Source organism: Danaus plexippus (assembly GCF_018135715.1).
Source record: "Danaus plexippus chromosome 18 unlocalized genomic scaffold, MEX_DaPlex mxdp_20, whole genome shotgun sequence".
Classification (NCBI taxonomy): domain Eukaryota; kingdom Metazoa; phylum Arthropoda; class Insecta; order Lepidoptera; family Nymphalidae; genus Danaus; species Danaus plexippus.
The window spans coordinates 3,090,758-3,105,728 of record NW_026869853.1 but is presented as its reverse complement, the minus strand read 5'-3'; the positions used below and the strand labels follow the sequence as shown (position 1 = coordinate 3,105,728).

General features: G+C 30.7%; 1 protein-coding gene across 3 annotated transcripts in view; it reads right to left on the bottom strand.

Annotated features, from left to right (window-relative positions):
• Window positions 1-14,971, bottom strand: part of LOC116773247 (uncharacterized) — a 222,593-nt gene that overhangs the window by 173,866 nt on the left and 33,756 nt on the right. The window lies entirely within an intron of this gene.

The following is a 14,971-nucleotide window of genomic DNA, read 5'->3' as shown; positions in this document are numbered from 1 at the left end:
ATTTTTTATTATAATGATCATTTAACGTAAACTCTAGACACAAAATTTTTATCAACATATTAAAATGTTCCTAAAATTTATTCACTCCTAAAAAACACAATCCTCCGCAGAGACGTAATTTTTTTTAACTCAGACTACATGAGGCATATAAGCCCGTATATGTAAATTAACGCGGCTGCGATGACAAACAAAATAGGTGTGCTTATCTCTTCCCTTCGACACAGCCATGTACAACAACAAATGTACCAGTTTAAAAATTAAAATTACTTCTTTAAGAGCAAAAATTTTAAACTTGCACTCATAATACAAAATTTTTAAGTGTATATCAATGTTTACTGTTTCAACAAACACTTCCCACAGAATATCGACATGAATCAGTTGCTCAAACATGACAAAACTGCTTTTCATTTAATGACTAATAAATCCCATAATCCTTTATCCTCTTTCATCGAATATATAATATCTGAATTTTAAATATATGTTTATAAATCTTATATATTTTAAACAACTTTTATCTACTTTATTTAATTTGATTGCTACAAAATTTCTAACTTAACGGTTATATAAAGATAAAAGTGTTGAATAATAGATTCCTTAAGAAATTTATTTAAAACTATCTATTTTTTGCAGTTCTGATACCATTTTAAAGATGTGACATAGAAAATTTTTGCTTTATTTACAGATTTTTGGTCTTTTATGCAAATTTTCTATAAGTTACAAATAAAGACCATATCAGTAAATCCTTGATAACAAAACACGAATACGATTTTAATTATGTATTAGCCAATTATAACGGTGACGCTGTTTTTGATATTCCTTTTGTTTTATAATTCTGTACATCTCTGGATTTCATCAATCAAACTTGTTTTGTATCGTTAGTTATGTAAAAGTCAAGAAGATTAAGGATATTACTTGTTTATGTTTAACTCTATAACTAAGGTTCTGAGAATGATGACCTCATCTTAAATATCAATTGCTGTTGAGACTACGTATATCATGTATATTTATTGTTTGTATTAAATCAGACATAAAATAGATTAGGAGAGGTCTGTTGAAATACCAATACCTACCTCTTTACGCATGTTTTGGTTTACAATGGGCTACACTTCCTACGTTCTCATTTGAATACTTACAGCCAGGGCAGCCTTTTTTGGACATATCTTTTGGTTTATTTGTGATTTAGGCTTATTTTGGATTATAAAAACCGTCGTTTGGGCATAATAGAATCTACTTTAGTGTACTTCTCTATTCACGATATTTAGACGCATAGCCATCGGGAATCAAACCATACCGGGCTGCTAGGGTTCCGTAGGATACACACCGTTAACAATCTCAAGTTGCAAATCTGAGAACTTTTAAGCCTTTTTGCTACAAAAAACGCTAGTTTTATCGCTAATTCTAGAAATATTACAAAACGAGACTTTCTAAGTATAAGTGAATCGGTCTACTCTCTCAGTCGAACAAAATTTTAAACTTTTATGGGCAGTTTTATCTCCCGCCAACAAAGCGGCCGCTATGCCCGACGAAGCGAGAGCAAGCGCAATGTTACCTTGACTTTGTATCTTCGCCAAAATTACTCTAGTTAGAAATCTCTTATCCATTCCACCGGAAGCGTCTACAAATACTCGTAGCATTTCTCTTAAAGCACCATCAATGCTTCGACTCCCGATTAAATATTAAACGCTGTTAAATAATCAGTACGGTAGAATTTATCGCTGCTTTGAAACTTCTGACACAAGGTTTTACTTAATGCAACATATTCTCAATTAGAAGTTCTGAAGGTTGACGTGCATTCAAGGAAACTTATAATGTCGTATATGGACATTGTAATTTGATGAATGATAAGTGTAAAGAAATTATGACTAATTATGGGGCAGTAAGGTGATAAACTTGTACCTGCACCTGAAAAGTTGGCATGAATGGTCCCTCTGTGTTTTGTTTGGCCACAAAAGAAGTCATGTGTAATGCACTATTATATAAACGGATACTGTCTAAAAAATGTTTAGACTGAGGATACTGACCATTTAATAAGGTTTATAAAAGTCTGGAGCCAATTATTCTCCTTCCTAGGATTTCTATTGAATTATATAAAATTCTATTCAGCCGTTCATGTAACCGTGACTGCTTTTGGTCTATAATGTCTTTACACCATATTTCCCTTACTCATTCTCTCTGCTATTAAGGAATTATTTCTTACCTTTAAGAATTCTGGAATTGTTGTGTCGCTCTGTGAACTTATTTATAGTTTTGATGATATGTCTGCCGGAAAGTTGTATTTTTTATTTTATGTTATTGAGTCTGCGTTTATATTCTATAGTGAATGATTCTTTGATTTTGGTGTGATTTAGTTCCTATTGTTATGTGTAACCTAAATATTTGTCAAATTCTATCGGATCTATTGCCGAGATGATATCTGTATTATTAACAACATAATTCCCGGTTTTTAATTTGCCACGTATGATGTGACGAGTTCTATATTTGTCAAGACCAAATTACATTCGGTTATTATCACTAAAGGTTGTTGTAAATTTGAGTAGTTTTTCCATATCTGAGTTAGTTTGTGAATAGAATTTAATGTCGTCCATGTACATAAGGTGTGATATGGTGGTTTTAACGTTATTCAGTCCTACAACGTTTAAACTAGTGAGACAACAAGTTCAGAGCAAGACAGAACCACGTGAGGCTTCAAGAGTCTCCCTTATAAATAGCTTTTTTTATAAAAAAAAATTCGTATAGTTATGGTGTCTTTAGGGTTATTTTAAAAAGCGGTTATCCAATTAGGCATAATTTTACGTAAGACATCTGTTATTTAAGTGTGTATTTTATATGTATGCATATTTGTGTATCGTAGAATCAATGATGAGTCATTCCTTACAGTCCATGTTACTTCTTCTGCATCCTTATTGCTCCTCTGGTATAATATTGTTGTGTTGAGTTTTTGGGCTATTGTTGATGTGAGAATCTTGTATATGGTGGGTAGGCATATGAATGTGTAGTTTTTGGTATACGTACCAACCTGCGGATTATTCCTGTGACGATGAAGTCACCATCTGTTGACTCCCAACAATTATATTTGTGTGATATTTTTTGCCAGGTGGTTGTGTAGTCTTATTAGTTTTTTACCACAAATTTTTTTTTTGTCTGTACCCAGTGATTTCTGTGACGTTAGTTATGTCTGTTTGTGAAGTCTTTAAATTCCATATTATCTTTTGTAATTTTGTTTGTTGATTTCTTCTACCATCCAATCTGCCTTATCGTTGCGTTTTATTTCTTCTTCCCAGATACCTGACCAAAATGCTTCAAAATTAATTTGTGTAGGTAGTTGTGTTCCAGTTGTTATAGGTGTGTCGTGTTGTGGTTTCTAAAAACAATCTTTCATTGATGGCATATAGTGTGTTATGATCCTTCGGATCTTCTACTTTCTTCTATATTTTTATTCTGTGTACCTTTAATGCTAGTTTTTGTTATAATGTGTCTAAAATTTTTCTAGTTTCATATTGTTGGATTCGTGTCCTTTTTTTTTTGAGGGTGATTTTTGTCGAGAGCAAGAGGGTCTTATCCTACTGATCTAAAACTCCCCGTACCTTCTCCTGCTCCGAGTCAAACCGTTGCACATCATTGCGCTTGCACTCGCTTTAACAACAGCTCTAGGGCTCCGTCTATGGTGGTCTGATGGCTCTTTGAGGCGAGCGCGATACGTGGCGATGTGTGACTGGGATTCTGCATTAGCGTAATATGTTGGTGAGTGTGGATGTATGAGTGTCTTGTAGTTGTGATTGAGTGACTTGTTGTGTAGTGTGTTGGATTGGATTATATGTTGTGTTAATAGTGTCTATGTAGTTGTCTGTGTTCTCTAATTCTTCTTGTACTTCTTCCTTTAAAGGGTTCACTTCAGATACTGATAGTAATTTATGGCGTATATTTATTCTTCTTAGATTGGAAACTCGTTGTTCAGTGACATTAATTGCGGTGTATTGTTATGAGGAACGTTAATGCAATAGATTTCTGTGTAGTCATGTTTGTCTCTAATTTGGTGAATTGATAGAATGTGCGCATGATAAACAAGTTAACATCCTTACTCCAAAAACATTGCGCATCATTCACGGCTGATGTTTGTGGAAGTGTAGCTCGGCGAGAAGTTTCAGGTGATGAAGGTATGAGATGTGATGAAAGTATGGAAGGGTATGCCTGTCATGAGGGTGTTTACGATACTATACTTGGACTGTTAGGTTCTATTTGTGTGTCTGATCCATCGCTAGTTTAGGATGTAGTATCTTTGTCGGTGCAAGCCCGCCTAAACAGTTCGCTTGCAGTGACACCCAGCTTAAGCTGCAGGTATGACCCAGTGATTGCTACAGGGTAGGGATCCTATATGTTTTCTTTTCAAATGGGTCTCCATATTGAATGGGTTTTCATAGACATGTTATCTGCTCCAATTACATATTATCGCGTGTCCCCTACGTTTATCTGATAGTCGATTCGGACGTATTGTTGGATTTAGGGGGCTTATTATCATTTTTATAATTTTATATAAACAATAATAATAAACTTTTGTAAAATTTCAGTCAAAGATACTGAACAGAAGAAGAATGGAAGAGAAACAGTTTAACGGATGTTTGATGAGATTGTTTTAATTGGCAAAACTTTTTTATTTACGAACCGATTGATATGAAACCAGTTTTAAATGTAATATCAAGCTTACCAAAATATATAAGTGGACAAAACACATCACGTCAAAATTATATAAGCTGTTTGTGAGATTTGCGTGTATAAACGAACAGACAATCTGACAAAAATTCTAAAAATCATTATTTTTATCTATTGCGTTTACAAAGACCCCTAATAATACTTTTTCTATTTTTAGATAAAGCTCCAGAATTATTTTTGTTGGCCTCCAGGACAAGAGCTAGACCTTTTTTTTTTTGATGACGCAGGGAAACTCTTTTTGCGAGCCGTCTAACCGGCCTTGGTGGGGTCGGAGAGGATGTGTGAGACTCGGCCTGGGCAGGCCCCTACTCACTAAAACCACTGCGAAAACCATCGGCCGCTATGTTGGTGCACCCCGGATCTGTCAGCGACAAGGCACAGGACAAGAGCTAGACCTTGCGTTATAATTAAACTTTACTTTTAATACACCTAATAGGTAAAATCGATAGTGAGCATGTGGAAATATAAGTCTAAGTTGGATATTTCACAATTAAGTTAAAACATATAACCTTAATTAAATTCAAGATGGAACAATAGCTTAGCTCGAAAAATAAGTTCATAACAATAAAAAGATCCCTCACTTTTAAAAATAGGTTATAAAAATTAATTTAAACGTTCATTATTATGTTCTATGTGCAGTTCAGATTACACATGTATAAGTTTTAAAATTATTATTAAACGCTATAGATCCCATTTCACACACGTTGTTAATAGAAATTTTGCAGTTTTTGTAATTGATTATTAACGGTGTTGTCAGAGATGTCACTTTGAGTTCTTCGATTGAGAACAAAAAATTATATATAATTATAACATAAAACGTTGTTTACAGTCAAGTTTTCAAAATCATCAAATTACACATATAATTAAACGTTAAGTTAATTAGATTACATTCGTAATACAATTTCAGTGATTCGTAAGTAAGAACATTTGTTTAACGTGTGAATCACAAGTGAATCACAAATGAGTGCATTTACGAAAGAGTTGCTTGAATAATGTACGCCGAATATGCAAAATGCTATTTATTCAAAGTAATAACAGCCTCACCTTATTACGGAAGCTTATCAAAAGACATCGTCAAGGTCTGAAACGGCATCATGCGCGGTAGATTATTAATAAAAAAACTTTGTTTTAGTGCCATATATGTACTTATATCATAAAATGAAGTCGTAGAAATTTTTAATATATATATATGAAAAAATGTTGCAAAATGTTTCATCCATTCCCTTTATGAAAAACTTTATTTAATGTTATTAAAAATAATGAACTCAACTGCGCAGAATTAAGGCCGGAAGTTTTTGTGTACGGTCTCAGTTTGGCATGTGTGAATGAAGTTTATTGATGTCATCTACATTCATAAAATTTTGGTGGTATTTCATTATGAAAATAGGAAAAACATAATTGACATATTTATTTGTCTTTAACCACAATAATATCATTTTTTTAACACGTAATCACAGTTATTAGGGAAGTATTATTAGACCTAAACATTTTTTTTACATTAAATCAGGTTATTTAAATATATGTACTTATGTTTTTAGTTTGAAAACGAAACATTGAAACTTGTCTACAATATAGCATGAATAGTCACATGTCAAAATAAGCTGATTGTGTGAGCCACAAGTATCAAGATTTTAGTGATATCTAATCCAGAAAACAGGAGTCCTATTTTCTTAAAGATTTCTCCATGTAAATTCGCTAAAATACACCAAGAAACCAAAGTCCATTCGCTACCTTGAATGACTAAGTCGTTTTCACGTAGAGGAAAGATGGCTCCAACGATCGGCTTTGTGAAGAACGAAATGGCTGTATGCGATGATCGTGACGAACGAGTGGTTAGTTATGTAATATCAAGCAAAGAGGTACTCTCTTCTTCGCTAATTCACGTTGACTACAGCGTTCAAAAATTTTTAATACCAATTATTCATTTGAAACTATTTTAGCATTCATTCTATTAAATATTTTTGGTTACTAAATATTCAAGGAGATAGACATTTCTCCATTTTTGAATTTATCAAAAGAGTTTCAATAGAAGTCACTGGCATTTCTCAATTTGTATTTATTGAAAACCTTTTTCTACTTTTTTTAAGGCTAAGAAAACCTCGCTACAAGTACCAAACAGAAAACTGTCGAGGAGGCGCTAGGCCAACTACGTGAAAAAAACATAAGCTTTTTATTACTTTACGTTGCATTATATTACGTTAAGTTACTCTTCGTTACGCTACGTAACATTACATTTATGCTGCTCATAACAAATATAGGTCTTATTTGTTACCATCCTTCTTATTAATATTTTACGTTCACAATAACCACGTATTAATATTACAATATGCGTTGTACACTTATATGAAATGCTATGGTAATTTTTGATAGACCCATCAACGTCATTTATGACATATTGGATTTACAGCTCACAATTTATTATGTAAAAACTACACGACTAGCTATAAACAAAAACGCGGTAAAGGCAATTTTTTCAACGATATTCGCGAGGAACCAATTTGAAAAATAGATTAATACTGCTCTGTATGTTTTTACTATAACCAATATTGTACAATTTTGTGCAGTACTTTAGGACTTCTAACAGATTTACAGATACATATATAATAGACCGTTATCAATGACAAGAGATAACATATGTTTAACTGTAAATAATAATATATAATTACTTAATTTAATAATACTAAATATATATATATATATATATATATATATATATATATATATATGTATATGCTTGCAAATTTTTTTTATAGGTGGATGAATGTTTCAATAGACTTGTGTGTGATTATTTTTTATGATTTCAGTCATAACCGACGGAATGGATAGCTCCGGATGGATGGATGGATATTAATAAATGGCTATAATTATTTTGAAAATTCGGTTTAGGTCCAGCAAGAACAGGATATTGCATTGTGCATATGTGCAACAAATGCAAGCAATGCAAATGGCAATGCTGATTGGTCATCATACTTTTTATATTAGCACATCATTTTCATTTATCAAACCACACATTAACAAATACATGGTTAAAAGCTTACTAACAGTAAGCCATCATTTTACAATATGACTTACACACAAACAACACAGAAACGAAATGGTAAATTAGACGTGAAATAACTAAAAACTTTTTTATTTAAATATATATTATATAATAACATTGTTATACAAAAATTTTATTATCTGACAGGAAATAGCGTTCGCTCGTTTAATTTTCATATTTATATAAAACAAATTGTTGCATACAGTTTTACCCGCTTATCAAAACCCTTTTTAGATACGCGGGATATAAATATTATGAGGTTTCAATCAATTCTCGAATATCAAAAATCATATTTTTATACGACAGTTTCTATAGAGGTGTCGTTTACATCTTCGTACGCATTTAGAGACAAGCTGTTAATTTGAAATTAAAATGATACAAATCAATTTCAATTATTATTATAGATACAGATTCCACTTACAAGTTCGTGTAATATCTTACCTAAACATAATAAGCTCGCGGGATATTCAATGTTCGTTTCCGGAAAATTATTTCCTAAATGCGTCGTATAATTAAGTATTGCCCTCGGCTCTAGAGAGTTATTCTAATTTCTATTATATTTCTTTTCTCTCTTGTCTTACTTATATTGTATTTGTAAAAGTAAATTTCTCTTATTATTTTATTATTTGTTGTCTTAAATAGTATAAAATCAGGAATTAAAATCTTCAATGGAAGAAATTCTGGAGCTGAAAAAATCAATGTAGAATCAGAAAGTAATATATTTGGAATCTGGGAAAAGGAAATTTGGTTTTCAATAGTTTTGAGAAAACCAGAGACCGAAATATTAACTTACATAAATCCTTACTTGTTCTGGTTCTTAGATTCATTATCATAGCATTTATACCAGAACCGCTTAGAATTGTATTTGATTAAGCGGGTACTAACCAAACATTTTAAATTTGCTATGTAACTCTCATTTTACCTAATATGTTACAGTATAGAAGAAAAATTGAATTTTCGAAATCAAAAATAGAAAATTTTGATCAGGGCTTTGCATTTGGAAGACATACTGAACATATTATTGTGGGAGCATATAAGTGTTAGGTTTCATCTTTAAAAATTAGTAATTTTTTGTTAACTTCGAGCTGGATAGTGGTTCATTGTCATTCCAACAGTCGCAAGATGGCAATGAAGTCGTAGGTGATGAAAGTACTATCTCAGCATCAGCCTACGAGTATTCACCATTTTCGTGAAGAATAATATTATAATACATTAAATTTGACACACAATAGTTTTGTAAGATCCGACTTAGAATAAAAAATTAAAAGTTATCGAAAACATTCAAAATAAATACAAAAACGGTTATATACAAGTTTGATATAGACAATGTTAAAATTTTTCGCCAGGATTAAAATTAAAAAAAAAGAAAAATATCCTTTTCATATAAGATTTTAAACAAGTTTAATAATTCAGGACAACCTTTGAACAAAATTGAACTAAATTGCCCCCGTCGAACATCATTTCTTAAACAAACTTTTTATGTTCCATTTTGTAAAAGCAATTGCAACAAAAACAGTTTTCTTGTGAGATCTTGCATTAATTATTAAACGAATTTCAACTCATAGAGTTCCAATATTATTTGCCGTTTAAAGAAAAGTCCTATAAATAAAATAAAGTTTTTGCTGCAAGTGAGTAGTATTCATAGACAACCTTAAAACATATCTTTAATACTCTTTGGTTGTTCACGTTTACCCTAATCTCTTTACAATGTTTGTATTTTCTGTTTATATTAAGTAGGCATTTGTAATTTATACGCTCTGCGTAAAAAAAAAACCGTTGTAACTGTTTTGGAAAATTATATAATGTTATGAAATATATATATTTTAATAGGAGTAATGAGTTTCCCACTAAGTATATATGAATATGAATAAATAAAATAGTCTTCTCACAATAAAATAACTCTGAAATTTAACAATGCCAGCCCCAAAGATCCCAATCCTCTTGCAAAGCTTAAAGAGAATACCCTGGACCTTTGGACCTACATTAAATGTTTTTTTTTTTATTGGTAAACGCACAGACTTGCGTCTTTTTGGGGCTAGACTAAACAAGATTTAGTATCTTCCATTTAGGAAACTGATCCAAGGAGGTTTAGATTTCAGAAGTGAATTTTATTAAAACTTCGTCCACTTGCTCCTGAGCGATATTTGCCCAGCCGGGGCATAAAACAACATCAGTACTGTCATTCGCATAGCCATGTACAAAGCGTTGCACACGGCGCTTTGTCTAAAATATACTCCGCACATACGAAAAATTTTACTGAAAAAGTAACCACTGAAATAGTTATAAGCGACCCATCCGTCGTGATCTCTAGTACTTATTCCCAGTCATTTATAGTGGTGCGCTTTAAAGTCGTTTAAAATAGCTCTGCACTAAGGCAACCCCTGGAACAGACGTGGACGTGTCCAAAAAGATATTCGACTTTAGTGTTAAATATGCTACAATCTATCTATTTAAATACTTTTGCATAGAACAACGTTCATGACATTGTTTCATAATTTTAAAGGTCTTCAGTTAATCTGAGCAAATATGCAAATATTCAGCACCCGCTTTTATCCCTTTAAGTACTGCCAGTAAATATATGTACATATAACTTAAGACTTTATTCTTCGCTTAATTTAATATTTTAATATATGGAAGAATGTGTTTCATCATATAAAAATTATTATCTATTACAATTTATTAAGCCATTCATTATAAGCTGTCAAAAAATATAACCTCAGTCATAAGAAAAATAATAATTTTGTATAGTAACAGCCATAATATAAATATATAAAAATAAATAAATCATTTCGTACATTTATATGAATATTTCATAACATTTATTTGTTGGTAATATCAATTATTTTCATATTTATATAAGACGAAGGTAAAAATAACGTACAAAAAGAAATTTCAGTGTATTGGATTAAAATAATGTATAATAAAGAATGTTTTATTTCCATCCAATACGTTTTGTTTTGCGGATATTGGTATAATCAGTCAACTACAGTTCCACGCGGCAGACTGCTCTCACAAAAGCTTTCAGTTGGACTTATTTCCGCACAGTTAATATCAATCTATATTTTCTTTTTCACCAATTTTTCGAGCCAATTAAATTTATGAATATATTTTTTTGTATTAATTTTTTGAAATGATGTAACCATAATGAAATAAAATCACTATGAGGGCAATCTGTTATTTTTACGTCTACACTTGAATGTTACATGATAAAATATAAAACATTTTTGTTTCCAGAATTAATCTACCACTTCAAATCCTTATGAAACCTAATAGGACCAATTTCCACAAAATAAAAAAGATATTCAAATCGTTTATAAGTGTACAATGAAAATGAGATGACTTTTTCATTATTTGTAATACATATTAAATTTTTCTTAGCATACAGAATCTACGACACTAAGAGTTGTCTAGAAACGTTAGTGTAATAAGATTTGATTAATAATTGATTGAGCCTTTCGCTTTACCTCTGACATTAAGTACTCTTAGTGGTTCTGGTTAAGGTCTTTTGTTTTTAATGTTTTCCATTATGGGTTTATTATTAAATACAATCATTGAAACACAATTTCTTAATTAAAACTCTATTTCAAGATGATTTCCTATAAATATTATTTTTCCTGTATCAGTACATCGAAAATAAATTCAGTAGTTTAAAGACAGGAAACACATAAGCGAGTTTTTAAGCACATAATATACTAAAGTCTAGATAAATAAGTACTACCTTTTTGGACTAAGCCCAAGTATAATAAACACTTATCTCTCCATTCCTTCAATAAAGAGAAATGCGATAAAACAAGTAAAGACTTTGCTTAAATTTAAACTTTTTCTTATTATGCTAATTTAACATAAACAAATTATGGATTATTTTAACTTTTGACATAAAACCTTAGAAGAATGAGTTATTCAGTATTAATAGGAAATATTATAATTAAATAAAAATATATATATTATTCTGTAGCACATAAAGAACAAGCAAATATTGAAATCAATGTTTGTCCAACCACATAAGTTATCCATTAAATCGTCTGTAAAATTAGTCTACACGTGAATACAAAATAAATACATATATAACATACATAAGTGGAGGTCAAAGTAATCACAATTATTAATGCTACCCAATTAAATTAGACGTCAGTACATTACAGATAACAATTTTTCTTACGCCAAACCAATGAGCTCATTGTCGTAACTTATAATGTGTAATTATGAGGTGTATGTGAACATAACCTTTGAAAGAAAGTTCAATTACGTGTATGCTATTTTGAAATATATATGATGTTTGGTATATTATTTTAATTTATGGAATTTTTTTTTTATTTAAAAGGAAGTATATCAAATAGCGCCTGAAATCTCAGGTTTTCGAAATTAGTATTAAAGTAGAACATTTAATACTACTTATTATGTATGTTGAAGACCCAAACGTAGCCTCATGGGAGCGCTTCCTTTCTGCTTCGGATTCCGAACTATTTCATTCAATATTTAAACGGGAGCCTTACTTACCGTGACCTTTAGTGGATAAGGGTTCGCGTACAATCCCTAATGGTATATCATGAATTAAAACGTGATCATTACATGTGGTAAGATTAATTGTTCTGCAAAACCCTTTATTAAGAATTTAGAAATGCCTAAATTATTTAAGTAACATAAGAATTACATGATATTCAGGTGTATTATATATTCGTAATCGTATTTTATTTTAATATTTTCGATTTTACTGCTAGATTTATTGTAAAATATTATTATTAGTTAATGATTTTATTAAGTACTACTGATGTTAACATTGATGTCCGCTGCTGATCAAAGGCCTCTTCTCACATGAAAAAAGCTTAGAGCATTAATCACCACACTTGCTCAAGTTGGATTGACTCAAACTTATAATTTGAAATTATAAGTCCAGATTTTCTCATGATGTTTTCCTTCACCGCCTGTAAGTGATGTCTAAATACTCTTAGAAATAACATATAACTCTGAAAAAAATCACATTGGTACTTGTCAGGTATCGAACCCACGCCCTTATGCATGACAGGCAACAATGACTTCCAAGCCGCCACAACTTTTACAAGTATAGATTTGTTAAGTCATTAAGATTACAGGAAGCTTTTCACAAAATCAACACAATAACTGTTAACTGAGTAATGAGTTGTTATAGGGATGAGTTGAGTCGTTAATTTGATTTATACTGAAATTGATTATCTAGGGATTTACTGTAGATTAACACATTTCCGTCTCATTGAATTATAGATATATATTCGTAACTGATATCGCGGATTAAGTTTAATGACAGACTTTTAACGAGCGGTGAGGAATGTAATTTGCTTTAAGTTAAGCCGAATTGAACCAAACTTATTAAGAGTTGTTATTTATCTTTTCGACTTTAGAAATAATAATTGAATAAAAGTTAAAATATAAGATATATCAGTTAATCTATGGTTCCGATAACTAGTGATAGACTAGACGGCAAAGCAACTGAAAGGAGATATAGCCGAGGTTGCAGGTTAGAACCCTACGTAACTGGTGTTGATGTTTTTATTTGAATTATGTTTTCTACTTGCACTTTAATTCATATATGCATTAAATGATTCAAATAAAATACTAATCATTTATCCTTTCACTTTGTTATCATGTTTTACCAATATAATATCAAGGCACAATTGTTCTTATATATTTAAAGGGGAAAAAAACCATAGATACACTGACGTCACTACTGTGACAATTATTGGGATTTGAATGTATCCATTGGACCAAAATATATATCTTTGGACAATTTATATTATGTTAGTTATGACATTAATAACGATTAATTATAACATAAAAATAATAATATTCTAAATAACTATACGTACATATATAACTGTAAGTAGAAAAGCTATAAAAAAATACAGTACAGAGAAGTTAAAGAATAACAAAAAAAGATGCTACGTCGCACATTAAAAATTGGTTGTAATTGAAATGTGAAACTTTAAAGTTTCTATTATCTAAACGATACAACTGTGTGAACAGATCATTGTGCATTTAACTCCCTCATAAATACCGTCGGAAACTAAAGTCGCTTTGACGTCATATACAACATATTTCAATAATTGATCGTCAAAGTCGTTCACAAAGATTATGAATAAGTCATTAAATTTAATAAACTGCGATATATACATATCAAAAGTTTGCCTACTTCAATCTTAAATCTCATTTATATAGCTCGGGTCGACATAAATAAAGTTTAACTAAAGTAAAATTCGTTGGAAGCGTAAGAGGTTTATAATCAGATAAAATAAATTTAGCATAACTTCAGCTATTCGAGCTATTGAATAAGAATAAACTCGGAGACTTATAAATCGTTTTTCGTGAAAGTTATAAACATTATTATACATTCATTTTACTAACCTTTGTGTCCTTCGTTAATGTTTATTTCATTTTTTTTTAACTGAAATGTTGTTTCTATTGTTACATCAGATTTCGACCAAGTAAAGTTATATGATATGAAAGTAAATAAAGCTGTGCTATTTTTACCTCAGCAATCTAAACAGAATCATTACCGATGCATGCATAGCTCAGAATAAAGAATAGGTATTAATAATGAGGCAAAAGAACATCTTTAAAATCATTGAATATACTGAGCTTGTCTTGGTATTTTGACTTAATATGAATCTGAGTTAAGCTTTGTACCTTTAAGTTTATATTAATTTTTTCCAGATGTATGTATAACACCTAATCTACAACTTTCATAACCGCGCTAATTAGTTACTATACATCAATTCGTCCGTGCATAAAATTCTGTACGTATCAATAATATTAATATATTATAAAAGCGAAGATTGTGACATTGTGTGTGGATGTAACGATAATTGTTGTATTTCACGTAAAAGCACTTTAAGAAATTTGACGAAACTTTACTTAATTTTACTTTGACTTAATAAGAACGAGACAAGCTATAATTTATCCCGGAATTCCGTGTAAAGCGTAATACACTTCATACACTTCTCTCGTCTGTGGACCGAGTCAAAGTTTGAAAACTAATATTATAATATTCGTCACATTTAGCTCATATTTTTTTAAGAAGATATCTAACTTTGTTGTTTTTTTAGGATACATGTAATTTAAAAAATAACACATACAAACGAAACATATTTTTGTATATATGAGAAAATAAAATTCAGGATTTAAGACACCAAAAATCTTTCAGTTAAACTATCGCTCATACCACGAATCCTTATAAGACGCAATTTTTTTTTT